At 34.4% G+C, this 14,819-nt stretch overlaps 1 pseudogene; it reads right to left on the reverse strand.

Annotated features, from left to right (window-relative positions):
* Positions 1 to 1,053: 1,053 nt before the first annotated feature.
* Positions 1,054 to 2,001, reverse strand: LOC123253259 (annotated as a pseudogene).
* Positions 2,002 to 14,819: the final 12,818 nt, after the last annotated feature.

Genomic DNA, 14,819 nt, shown 5'->3' on the forward strand with positions numbered 1-14,819 from the left:
TTTAACTCATTTTTCACAGTGCTTCAAGTCCCAGGCTTTCATGATTCAGGCCTGATTTGTGAAGGAATGCCCAAACTCTCACTAACTCATGCCATTATGTCCCAATATAGAGTCAGTTTGGGAAAATTTCCTAGTGAGGCTTATACTTGCATTTAAATACATGATAGCAAAAGGAAATAAGTATTCCTGAACAAGTATTCAAACTGATTCTTTTATCAGGATTAGTTTTTATTTTATCATATAGGAATTGTAGTAGATTAAAAAGGTTCCTAAGGGACTCTCACAATGGAATATTTTATATGATAAGTAATTTTAGGATCACAGAACTAGAACTAAAAGGCATATCCAAGAACATGTAGCCCAACTCCAATATTTAAGTGAATTTGTAAAAAAATATGTTAGTCTTTAAATTCATTTTTCCCCCTGAAAACATCTACACAGACATGGCAAAGAATGCTGTAGTGAATAGAAAACTGGCCAATAAATTGGGAATATATCAGATAAAATCCTGCCTCAGACAATTACTAGCTAGTTAAGGAAGTCATTTAACCTCCTTGAGCCTTGGTTTCTTCATCTATAAAATGGGAATAACAACAGTACTTGCTTATTGTTCATTTCTTTTGCTTATTTTTTTTATGTTCCACATATGATGAAATTAATTTTACTGATGCAAAACGAAAGCTTTCACTATAGCACAAAGACCAATTTGATAAAAAGTCATGAAAAAGTGCTGTAGGTAATGCAGAAAGTGATATATAAACTGGAGGATCAGGTCATTTCTTTTATAACATGACATTACACTGTCGTTGAAGAACAAATTTAAATAACACTGAGAAAATGAACTGAAATGTACCAAACTTCCATGTATTCCCTAAAGTATCACTCTCTTAAAATAGATTCAAAAAACTCTAGACTTCAGCATGGTGGTACTAGAACAATTCTTTGGAAAAATGAAAAGTTCAGATTGTTGAAATTTCACAGAAGAATATTAAGGGGTGGATTCATTTCTCTTCAATTCCAGGGATAGATCTGATACTTTACTTAAAAACTATATTAAGCTTCCAATTTAAATCCTAACCCAACTTTATGATCTCCTGTATTGAAGTTTTTTTTTCCATCAATTAAAGCTGACAGCATTAATTTTATACCTGCCCAGAGCACCTGAAAATAACCCAGTCTGATATGCCTGGCATTATTCACTTTACCAGATAAGAGAAGTTTTGTGATCCAGCTTACACTTAGCAGCAATGCCAAAACAGGTGTTGTCACTGCCAGCTGTCCAAGGAATATTTATGGAAGTTTGAACCTTCTCATTAACTTTTTGGTAGATTGACCCTCCAAATTCAGTGCCATCATTCACATATGTATGCAGCTGGAAGTCAGCACCTTTATAACCCAGGGCAAAATTATTCTGAAATAGTCTGGATTTGGCTGTATCAAAACTCATCTGATAGCCAGCAAGCCATCCATCATAAGCCAAAACACCCTAGTCATAGATGGTCAGTCGAGAGAAATCAATGTCAACATTTCCACCAAGACTGAAACAGTCTCATCTATAGGAGGCCTTTAATTTACCACTCTTCTTGCCTTTATTTGGTACAAAAATGGTGTGGAGTCAGCTTAAAACCATTAGCCAATCTATTCTCCATACTTGTTTCTGTCCCCAGGGTATTGTCTGTGTTCCATTTTTGAATGAAGATAAGCCCATAGTCACAGCTTTTGTACCTTGTTTCCAAATTACCTGAAGATTTCCCTGTATCAGTATATAAATGACCGACCAGATCTAGAAAGTTCCATTTCACTGGAAGACTTGATTGTAAGGTCTATTTTAACCAAACCAAAGCCCTATCCTTGGTTGAAGATGCTCTTGGCAGCCTTTCCTAGGCCACAGTAAGTTGGTGTTTCGCTGACTAAGGAGCCACTCTCTCTTCCCCAGGGCAAAGCTGAAGGTCTTCTCCCAGTACTTCTTATTGTTATAAGAAAAAATCTGAGATAGTACATATCAAGGTTGGAGCAAACCTTAAAGCATTGTACAAATGTCTGTAGAATGTTATCTCCCTAAAAGTAAGGTATGTTGAAATTTTCTTCTTTACAGACACACTGCCTTGGACAGTACCAGTAAACAACAGGCAGAGTAAATGTTTTTTCCTCTAGCTTTTGGTGCCTCTTCTGGTAAAGCTACCTTCTATGCACTCCATATTTAATCTGTACATATTGATTTTATACATGCATACATGTGTTATAGAAATATAAATATAGACATGTTTTTCTGTATATATGAAAAATGTGGTTTTTTCTCCCATTATAAAAATGTATATATATATATATATATATTTATATATATATATTCTGTCACTTGTTAAATACTTAAAATGCATATCAGTCTTTATTAATTAATTTTTTAATTAATTAAATTAGTTAATTAATTAAATTAAAATGAATTTAATTGCATTATTATAACCAGAGAAGAGAGTTGTTTTGGAGAAAGATCCCTGGTTTAGGACTCAGAAGACCTGGGTTCAAATCCTTCCCCTGACATCAAACTATGTCTATTACCTTTCATTATACTAAGAGTTCAAATTTTTAGTCTTTTAATATTGCAAAACATTTGGTACATGCTATCCCTCATAAAAACCCTGTGACAGTATTGTTATTTTCTCATTCTACAGATGTGGATCCTGAGTCTGAGAGAAGTTTTTTTTTTTTTTTTTCCTACCTATAGCTATATAAACATTTGAGGGAGGATTTGAACTATAAGTATCCTAAGTCCAAATATATAGTACTCTCTCCTCCATGCCAGCTGCCTACTTCTCAGGTTATGTATATATGAAATGAGGGAAGTAAATGAAATGGCCTGAGGTCCTTTCCAGTTCTGTACTCATTATCCTTTGAAAATGGACTCTTTCCCTTTAATCTCATGAAACCAATAGATGAGGTAATGGTGTTGGCTTGTTATTTTGGTTTGTTTTGAAATCAGTAGCAAGTGGGAGAAATAGAGGAGACGTAGGAACCAAATTATGAATCCAACAATTATAATATTTAATGTCAAATTTCTAATGTAAATACACTTACATAAAGCATGGTTTTTATTGTTAAAGCTTAATCATAAAAATCCTGAGAAATAACTGCAGAAAAGGGTATGTTTTTAAGGCATAACCTCTAACACTAGTTTTGTTCTATCGCCATGTTAATGCTGACAAGCTGCCCTTGTAGCTGAAGGCATTCCGTCTTCTAAATGTTTCCTCCAACCTGTCAGATCTTCACAGATGTGTTTGTTCTGACTGATGGGCCTCACCTCACTCCAGGGTAAAAATGGCAGTTAACAATAGCTCATTGACCAGAAATTTTGACAAACTTCTTCTGCTACCTATCTTGGGACACTAAAACTCAGATCTTTGACCTGAGTTCATTCATACAGCAGCTTTGAGAATGCAGTATTACAAAATAGAGAGTGGGCTGAGGAGAAATCTTTAGGACAATACCCAGTGACATATTATTATCCAACATTATCTCTGTTACTGCTTACCAGGATGAATTCAATTGAACGTATTTGGATAAATACTGTCGAAAGAACACTAGCCTAGATGCTAGGCCATGTGGGTATTTTTATCTAAGCAATATCAGTAACTAGCAGTTTTCTTTGAGTAAATCCATGAAATGAGATGGTTTGACTGTGATATTCAAGTTGTTTTCAGTTATAAAACTGAAATTATGAAATTATGAAAGTATGATTAAATTGGAATATGGAAAATGAGGACAAATGAAGAGGTCAAGAAGACCCTATAAAGAAATTCTAATGATTTAGAATCTTTAGTAAAAAAGTAAGGCTAATTTAGCAACCTCAGCAGTATCTTCATCATAGATGCCATTAAAGGGCATAATTTATGAGAAGGTAAGCTATGGTAAATGAATGAGTAACTAAGAATACAGTGTTTGGCTTTTTAGATCAGGAGTTAATATGAACAAAAGAGGAACCCTTTCTTAGCCAAGGGTAGAATACAGGTAAGTTGTGTTCAGGGGAAGGAAGGGAGAGATATCTGGTAACATTTCTATAAGGATTATTTCTCTGGACAATGACTTTGGAAGTGAAGCTGGAAGCACAATTGCTCTTCTCTAGTGTAGCTGATATTTCTGGGACTCTTGCACATGTGAGGGAAATAATATTCAAGGTGATGGTAGGAATATGAGATATATGGCACATGACACCTCTCATCTCTCACAGGGTACTTTCTGTTATACTTGCTATAGTGTTGGCAGATGATATACAGTTGGTTTGGTGAAAAGGATGGTGGGTCCATTCTCTACAAGGGTTACCCCCATCCCTTCCAATGTCACCCATGATGAAGTCCTTACTCATACAGCTAAATCTTTCAATTTCTCAACAAAGATAGTTGAAGGTTCATACTAAGAGAAGGGATAGAACATGGAGTCATTTAACTTGCTTCCAGATTCTGGTGGCCTAAAACCATCCATCTCCAAGGTCTGAGATTCCAAGGCAATATTGCTTGATTTCAAAGAAGTAAGGAGGAATGGATTTATCTGAAAAAATGAGGTGGCCCAAAAAGCATCATCATCTACTGACAGGGAGCCAGAACAGAAAGCCTTTGTGTAAGAATCAGAAGAAAGATTAATACATACAATGTACAGAAAAGAGCCCACCAAATCAGTTTGGACAATTGAATTTTCTAAGTTTCTGAGCCATATCCGGTAGGTATGGACTCAGAATACAGTCGTGACAGTTGAGTATTTGTAGATGTTCAGTTGACTCAGTCATGTCTGACACATTATGACTGAATTTGATGTTTTCTTGGCAAATATACTCAAGTGGTTTGCCATTTCCTTCTCCAGCTTATTTTACAAATGAGGAAATTGAGGCAAACAGGATAAGTGACTCACCTATAGCTGGGGAGCTAGTAAGTGCTTGTGGTCAGATTCAAACTCAAGATGAAAAGTTTTCCTGAATCCAGGCCCAGCACTCTATCCATTGTATCATCTAGTTACTTCATGAGAATTGAGACTAGCATTGTAAAAGTTTTAGACTTGAAGTTGAATTCCAAATTGAACAAGCATTTACTGAGTGAGCACTGACTTTAGCTCTCTGTTGTTTCACATTTAGAAAATGGATAGATTACATTACAAGATTATAAAAAAAATTATAATCTTTGAAGGAATTTATAAATATGAGTTATTATTGTGATTAACTTTAATTATCCAAACATCTCCTTGAGGTATATCTTGGTTAAAAACAGAGCAACTAATAAATATTTGACTTGCATTGATGAATATTTTTTGTCTTTCAGTCAGAGGAGGGTATGACCAAGGAATTGTTATTGTGAAGCTAATTATGATCACTAAAAAAAAAAAGATCTGGTTGGCAAAATAGGCAGACCAGGTATATTGAAAAGCAGAGCATTTTACTAGCAATGTCTATGTTCATGGGAATGGAGAGATGCAAAATCTGATGTTTTTCCTGGGCTTTAGGAGAGATGTTTTCAGAGTTCGTAGATACAGAGGATCTCAGAGCACTTGGTTAAAGAGGGATTAGAAAGGTCTTGAGAAAAATAAAATTCTGTTAAAATCACACTTTAAAAAGAAGAAAGTAGAGGTTATGAGGTTCCATAGAGACTAATGTGGGCAAAGAAGTTCGTTAACAGAGATTATAAAATGACATGGGGAAAAGAAAAAGAAATGGGGAATTTTTATACCTAAAATTTCTAGCAGTTATCCATTTCTGATTCCAATTGTGAACACAGGTTAGATACCAGATGACTCAGACTTGCTCATCTCAAGACATGAAAGCCAGAAGAAAGGTAAAAGTTCCCTGTAGAAATTCATGGCCAATGCAAACATGCATATGATCACACAACCAATGAGGAAAGTACTATATTTGGAGTTACCTCATGAACCACACAAAGACTGAGGCATTAATTCAGGCTATAGACCTTTTAGAGAAAGAAAACAAGTTTCCTGGAAGAAAAAATTTCAATTCCTTCATTTATCCCTGGACAAATATCCCAAGAGTTCAATCAACAATATATTAATCTCCCAGGTCCACCTTCTTCCTGCTGCTGTCTTCTACCTCTTCTTTAACTTCAACTTGGTAGTGTGTGTTTAAAGATGGTTTTCCTCATTGACTGAGGCATAGGCCAGATTCTAGAGTCTTTACTTTCACTGTTTCTGTGAAACTGAATATGACTATGATTGTCTGAAGTTTTCTCATTTCTATTCCACACCTGAACTGGCTTTACATAACATAATAACCTGTTATAGTTAGGTATACTATCTCTGAATCAAATATGTTGTTCATGACCTTTGTTACCCTTTGCTTTTCAATCAATTTTAAATAGTGAGGTTTTTTTTCCTTTTTTTTCAAATTTTGACTTATTTAATTTTTTAATTAATTTAAAAAATGTTTAATTTTTAAATTTAAATTTTTAAAATTAAGAAAAATTAAAAAAAATTAATTTAAGAATTTAAGAATTCCCAGTGTGGAAGCTCTTTCCAACCATGATTACTTTATCTTTCATTTGTAATCTTAAAACATTGCCTAAGGCAATGACAATTTGTATATGATTCTATCAGCTATGCCACACTACCCCCTCAATAATCCATAATTTAAAAAAAATCTATGAATTACCAACACTGAGATCACTGATACTTTTTAAAAATAAATTTCAAATTTGATAGGTATCTAAAACTTAATGTATCCAAAATAGGACTCATTATATTTTCCTCTAAATCCTCACCTCTTCTAAACTTCTCTTTTCTGTCAAAAAAGACATTCACCACTCAAGTCACACAGGGTACAAATATAGGTATTATCCTGAACTCCCCACCTTGACTCAATGCACATTTCTAAAATGCTCTGCAATGTTGTCTTCTCAATCTCCTGTATATATCTCCTTCTCTCTATTCACATAGCTGCCACCCTAGTTCATGCCCCCATGACCTCTCACCTGTATTATTGAAATAATTTTTTTTTAATTTAGAATATTTTTCTATGGTTGCATGATTCATGATTTTCACCCTCCTTCCCTTCTCCCTCCCACAGCTGACAAGCAGTTACACTTGCTTATACATGCATCATTGTTGAAAACCTATTTCCATGTTATTCATATTTGTAATAGAGAGATCTTTTAACACCAAAACCCCAATCATATCCCCACCTTACCACATGATCAATCATATGTTTTTCTTCTGCGTTTATATTCCCACAGTTCTTTCTCTGGATGTGGATTGTGTTCTTTCTCATGAGTTCCTCTGGATTGTCCTAACTCATGAGATAACCTTCTTAAGGGTTCCCTTTTCCCAATTGCTCCTCATTTCAATCCATTCCACTCAACTTCCAAGATGATTTTTCTAAAACAGGTATGATGATATTAACCTACATGCTGAATGAAATCCAGTGGTTTCCTATTGCCTTCTGGATCAGATATAATCTCCACAGTTTGGTATTTAAAACTCTTTGTAATCTGGTCTTTTCCTACTATTTCCAGGCTTTTTATGTTTTAGTCCCCTTCATAGTCTCTGTTCTCATTATATTCATCTACTCATTGTTCTTTTTTTTTTTAAACCCTTAACTTCTGTGTATTGGCTCTTAGGTGGAAGAGTGGTAAGGGTGGGCAATGGGGGTCAAGTGACTTGCCCAGGGTCACACAGCTGGGAAGTGTCTGAGGCCAAATTTGAGGACCTCCCATTTCTAGGCCTGGCTCTCAACCCACTGAGCTACCCAGCTGCCCCCTCTACTCATTATTCTTAATCATTACACTCCATCGCCTTTCACAGTTATTGTGTATTGTTTGTCTTCCATAACTAAAATATTTTGACCACTCACTTCTGCATCTTAGTTATCCAAACTTCCTTCAGGATTCAGTTTAAATTCTCTCTTCTATAAGAAATCTGTTCCAGTCTGCCTAAATGCACGTATCTTCCATTCCCATATTACTTTCTTTCCATTTAGCATATATTTTACATATACCTAGTTATTTACATCTCACCTCTCCTATTGAATTGTCAGCTTTTAAGGACAAGGACCATATTTTTATTTTTGTGCCAAGTACTTAGCACAGTGCCTAACACATAGTTAATGCTTAATATAATACCTATTGATTGATTGAATTTAATCACAGTGATTATGTATTAATTTAAAGTAAAAGAAGCTTAATCATTTCCCAAAACTTAAGTACTAAATACAATAAGCAATTCAAATCCATGCATTTCTTATTGGTTGTTTTCTGTTTATAGAAGTAAGAAATAAAATAAAAAAAAATATTGCTGGCTAGTTACTTGAAGGACAATGAAAAGGGGAAAGAAATCCTCCTTTCTAGTGGCTTAGTCTGCAATTCATGAGTTTTACATTGGATGAAAATCCAAAGGCTCTGGGAATTTTTAAATATTTTGTTTACCTAGACTTTATGGAACAAACATGGATTTCCATGAGATTCATAGGCAGTGAAAAACTCAGCTAGTGAGCTCACTTGCCAAGTTAACCCCACAGGTTTCTCTCTTCTGGTGGCATCAGATCTATGCACTAGAAGGTGCCTTAGAAACAATTACTTCAACTACCTCATTAGTGAGAAAGCTGAAGCCCTGAGAAGGTAAACCGTTTACAAAGGTCATATACTACTAGTTAATACGCGAGGATTAAAACATGTTTCCTTACTTTTATACCAGTCACTTCCTACCACATCATGACTTAGAGACCACAATTGTCTCATTCTTCTTTCTGTTATAGAAAAACATTGAGATATAGGAGATATAATACTTTACTTGAATGAAGAAAATTTAATCTGAAATTCTCCCCCTAAGACTTCCTACTTGTGTGACCTTTGGAAAAGTGACCCTGAACTTACCTCTAGCACTAAATCTATGACCATCACATTTGGAAAAAAGGATATAATTCTGTTATACCATGATTCTTCAGTCTAGATGAAATTCAGATACTTCAACTTGATAGTAATGACATCCATGATTAAGTCCCCTAAACCTGAAGTTATGGTTTGATATTTTGTGGTGGAAAATGTTATCTATTTCCAGCAAATTTCAGAGGTGAATTTCTTGGTTTACATTTATTCTGAGTGATTTGAGGAAACCATATTGGTGCAGAATTGTTGGTTCCCTTGAGTAGGAAAACTGAAAATACTCCACCTAGGAAGTCCACAGATAGGTGACTGAGAAGCCAATTCATATTTCCAAAATTCTTCTTGCCTAACATTGGCCTTGAGACCAGACTTACCATCACTGTATTAGATGCATAGAGTAGGGGCCAAGGTTTTCTTCAATCTATTTTTTAAAAGCATGTCCTCATGCTGCCGTACTGTAGTGAAATGAAGAATACCTAATACAATCCAGACTTTATGGGCACAGGAATAAGGCAGTAGCCAACAGGCAGAGTTTTAATCTGAAAGATGGTGTCAATAGAATTTTATTTCAAAAAGTTTGTTACAATCGGCATTTGTTGTTCTAGAAGTGCTTTCTATTTGAGTCTCACAACAACTCTATGTTCCTTGAGGGCACATATCATTTTTACTTTCAATTAAATCCAAATATTATTAACAAATATTGTTATTCCGATTTTACAGAAGAGGAAACTGAAGCTTAAAATTTACAAGACTTGCCTGTGATCCTGTAACTAGCAAATTCCAAAAGGAGAATTTACACTCAGGTCTTCCTATAGGCAGCAAGACACTACTGCCAGCACAATTAGCCTAAAATCAGGAAGACTTGCATTCAGATATAGACATAGACACTTACTGTGTGTGTCTGGTCAAATACTATCCTTTGTCTGCTTCAGTTTCCTTAAATATAAAATGACATTACTAGCACCTGACTCCCCAGGTTATTCTGAGGATGAATCAAAATATTTCTAAAGTGCTTTGCAAACCTTAAAGTGCTATATAAAGTTATTTTTATTATTGTTACCCTTGATTCTATCCATCATTCTCTCTTCCTTTATATAACAATGTTCCTACAGATATGAGTAAGGCAACGCCCAAGTCCCAATAAAAATGAAACAACTAGATTGGGTATATACAATAGGACTTAAAACACCGAAGAACAAGAAAAGAACTGAGTGAAGGGATAGGAAGATGCTGAAACTCCAAAACTATGACTCTAATGGGTCCTTCTACTTCCTTCCCCCACCTAAGGGCCAGATTTGTTCCAGAGCCTGGGGCACAGGCTAAGTCAGTAAGCATGGGTTAAGTGGCCCCAGCTGTGAGGGCTACAAGTTTGCAGGGGCAGGGAGCCAGGCAAGTCATTATACTTCCAATGCCTTTGAGGAACAATGGAATGTTGTACTACTGCATCTCTCAAGGGATGCTTGTTTAAAGAATGAATTCTGATTTAATCAGGTTTATGCATTGACTGCCTAAACAGAGTCCTCTCACATATCAGATTCTACTTGGATTTTAATGAATAGTCACATACAGTAAACAATGGGCAGCCCCTTGGGCATGTTAAAAACTACACCTGATGAGCCCATCCTATTTATTATACACATATATGTGTTTGCATTCACATTTGCGTATATACAGACACACCTGTATACTTATGCATCAGTGTGCAAGTGTATACACATCCATGCATCCAAACATACATATCTAAGGACTTGTATACATGTATGTACATCTCTGTGTTAATGTATAGATATTTGTACACATATGTATGTCCATGAGTATATGGTATATATAGGGGTGTGTGTGGGTATCTATATGTTTTGATTAAAAGGAAAAGGCTAACCCGGAAAGGAGTACAAGAGTGACCACCTATTTAGAGTTCCCCACATTAATCATACCAATGTAATTCATTTTTATGATTGAGAAGCATAACACAAAGGTGGAAAGTGACAGAATTTGAAGACAAGGATTCAAATCCATACTTTGCAGCTAAGTGATTGTGGGACTCAGGGCAATCACTTATTCTTGATCAGTTTTAGTTATTCATTTGGAAAGGGAGGAAACTGGCCTTAATAATCTCTAAGTGTATTAATTTGTTTTGCAAAAATTATATGGTTCAAGAATGAGAAAGCAGTTTTATGTGATGACACATTAAACTATTCATCAAATTCATTAAGACAATGCTCAAAAAACTATTTTTGTTTGAAAATGTATTAGCTTCAGAAGTGATGTATTTAAATGGCAAGATATATATTTATTTTCCTAATTAATATTTTGGTAAAAATGGGTTTTTATAGCTGAAAAAGCATATATCACTCAGAAAAAATATATATTGTTCTGATACTAAAGATCACAATCATAGTTCCTAAAGTAATTTAATAATTTGAGTAAGTCATTAATGTATTATTGATGTGACATTTACAGAGAGGTCCAATTTCTTTCATTCTACTTTGTTTAATTGAATGGACAAAGTTTACTTTGCACTTAATTTTAGAAAATAAATAGGAAAATTTTTAAATTGAGGAATACAATGGGAGCTATAAAAACATTTGATTTCATTTGAGATATCAAGGACTATTTAGGAAATCTATTTTAATCCATATATTGCTCTAAGTAGCATCATGCTATATGAGGCATGTGAAGGTAAAAACTGAATATATCATCTCATTGTTATATGACTTGATTGGTCAGTAAAAGAAGAAGAGAGAATCGTGTTTTTTTCTTTTTAATGAAGATTTAGGTGTTCTTACAATGAAGAGAATAGATAGCGAGAAAAATAACCCAATTCAGCTAATGAGTGTTGGATTCTCTAATTACTAGCTGAATATAGCTTAAAATTTCCAAAATATGTTTTTAATTATAATTATGCTGTTCCCTGCTCAAGATTATCAGTAAATGATGTTGTGTTATATTTAGATGTGAAGCTTAGGTACATAGATTTAGAACTAGAAGAATTTTGGAGGTCATATAGTTCTACTTACAGATCAGAAACAAGTCGAGAGTGTTTTAGTGACTTACCTACAGTGCTACAGATTAAAGAACATGGCTGGAATATGAACACATATTCACTTACTATAAAAATAGCATTTATTATACTGTAAACCTTAGCTTTCAGTTATCAGTTTCTTTTGACAGTAGCATATTAGAGTAAGGAATTCCTAATTTTGAATCTTGTCAGGTGTTTCCTTGGTATGTGACACAGGCAAGGAAGTTAGCTTTTCTCTGCCTCAGTTTCTTCATGGTTAGAATCTGAAATAATAAAAGCACCTACCTCACAAGGTTAGTGTGAAAATCAAATTAAATGAGATTAATATATATATATATATATATATGTATAAAGTATATGAACTGGAGAGGACCTGGAGGCTGCATTACACACACACTCACATACACGCACAGAGCATGAATGTATATGTGTTGTGCATTGAATGAATGAGAGATTTGGAGATATGAGTAGAAATGTTTTTTAATTAAAAAAGAATTAAGTAAAGAAAAATTAATTTTAAAAAAATTTAAAGAACTTTGCCTGACTGCATAAAGAAATACCATGAAAAATACTACACCTAAAAGAGGGGTATTTATAAGTTATCCCATCAATTTTAGTATAGGTTTAAGCAATCAAACATGATTAACTAAATTGCCTTTGAATAACATAATTTTTTTTAAAAAACTAGAGGTTTGGGGCAAAACAGGCTGCTATTGAGACAAAGAAACATTAAATGAGGGCATAACTTCAAGAAAATATAAAGCAAATGCCCTGAAATGGTTAACTTGACAAGCTAAAAGGACATTACACACCCTGTACCCAGGAGATGTTGTTCTGTAACATTTTTAGTTGGTAATATTGGTTCTATGATATAATGAAACCCACTTATATTCAATCCACCTATATAGAATTCTCAGATCTATCAATCAAATTTAAAAGTCTGGCCCCAAATCCCCCAGGCCCAATGTTAAATTTCTCCACATTTGTCAAACCCGCTTATATTGAATTCCCACCTACATCAATCTATTAGTTTTACCAGCTATGGAGTGTTCTTATATGACTTTACATCACTTCCTGGTGCCTCAGAGAGGACTTAGAGCAGTGAGGGGAGTAGATACTACCTAAGTGGTTTCCTACATGTATCACATTACCAGTTATATCAAAATTTCCACCTGGTCCCTGGAAATTAGATATATGGCAAATGATTTTACTTTCTATAAAGTTACAGTGAAGTTTGAGCTGAAATGTTGATGATGCCAACACTAGATGAAGTGACCATTTAAAACAGTTTGCTTCCTGAATTAGAAATTTTAAATAAAAACCACTTTTTATTGTGGTATGTGGGGGAGGGAATTCAGATTACATTTTCTACTCATGTAATAAGAGCATTGGCTGAGTGGGGATACATACAGAAAACTCTGTGTGTCCTAACCAGCTATCAGATGTAGGTAAGAAGTATCAACTCTATCCATCTAATACTTGTATCCATTTTCATAACCATCTGATATATGAAAGTCAATTAATTCCTACTTTTTATATTTTGGGAAACATTTAATTTGGTAAAACAATGTTTTAATGATAGCACCAAGTATATATTAAAATAATAAATGTCTAGAAAGATGTATCATTAAATATAACTTTTTTCCAATGACGTTCTGATTATTTATACTAAGACATATAATATATAGAAATATAGATATAGATATGCTTATCATAGGTGTTTGACACAACCAAAAAGCATTTCCCAAAAAGAGATGAAACAATGAATTCACATGTAAATCACTATGCAACCCATAAAACAGAATATATAATCATCTTTATTTCCCTTCAGAAGGTGACTTCCTCCAGATTCTCCTGTTTGTGGACAATATAGTTTTAATTACTTCAAACTGTAAAATACTATTCAACTTCCTAAACTAAATACGTAAAAATTAAAATTATTTGGCCTTACTATCTAAATAAGTATAATATTGGGTAATGGATAAGAGGGAGTATGGAGTAGTAAGTAGACAACTGGCCTTGATTCCTGAAAAATCTAAATTCAAGTACTACTTCTGACACATAATGGATATAAAATCCTGAGAAATGTCAAAATTTCTCAGTTCCCCTATCAACTCTCTAATATATAATTTGTCAAAACTGCCAAATTAGGGTGGGGCAGCTGGATAGCTCAGTGGATTGAGAGTCAGGCCTAGAGACGGGAAGTCTTAGGTTCAAATCCAGCCTCAGACACTTCCCACCTGTGTGACCCTGGGCAAGTAACTTAACCCCCATTGCCCACCCTTACCACTCTTCCACCTAGGAGCCAAAACACACAAGTTAAGGTTTTAAAAAAAAGAAAAAAAAAGAAAACTGCCAAATTGAGTCAGTAGAAAGAGTTTCCTTAAATGGGAGTTTGCATTCCAAAAAAATCACAGAATGATTTCCTACCTCAGTAGTGTAAAAGGGGACTCTATTAATCAGCTGGAATGATACATTTTTCTTAAAGCTGGGTATGAATGCACTGATTCCCCAAGTTTAGAAAATCATGTGGTCTGTTTCATCAATGTAAGATTTGAACTTTATAAAATTTAAACAATCCCTTATTTATCTCCATAATTCCTGACTCTGGTGATGATGTTGAGGAGGAATTGTGACTATGTAGGAAGAGCATCCTACTGTACTTTGAGAAGAAGTAAAAGATTCTCTCACATTTCCTGTTTCATGAGCATGGACTTGAGTGTGTGTTCTTCCCTGGGTGAGATTGAATTCCAGCATGCCTCTCTTGTTTGAGATTTCTTTCCCCTAGAACATGTGACAACATAGTGATTCTGGGAGATGGATGTTCTTTTCTCCTTGTAACCAGTACTGTTTTTCTCTCCCTCAAAGCATCTCACAGCAATTTAATTTATTTATTCAATCAATTTATTTAAATTTAATTTTCCCAACTCAGTTTG

Source organism: Gracilinanus agilis, chromosome 1 (genome assembly GCF_016433145.1).
Source record: "Gracilinanus agilis isolate LMUSP501 chromosome 1, AgileGrace, whole genome shotgun sequence".
NCBI lineage: Eukaryota > Metazoa > Chordata > Mammalia > Didelphimorphia > Didelphidae > Gracilinanus > Gracilinanus agilis.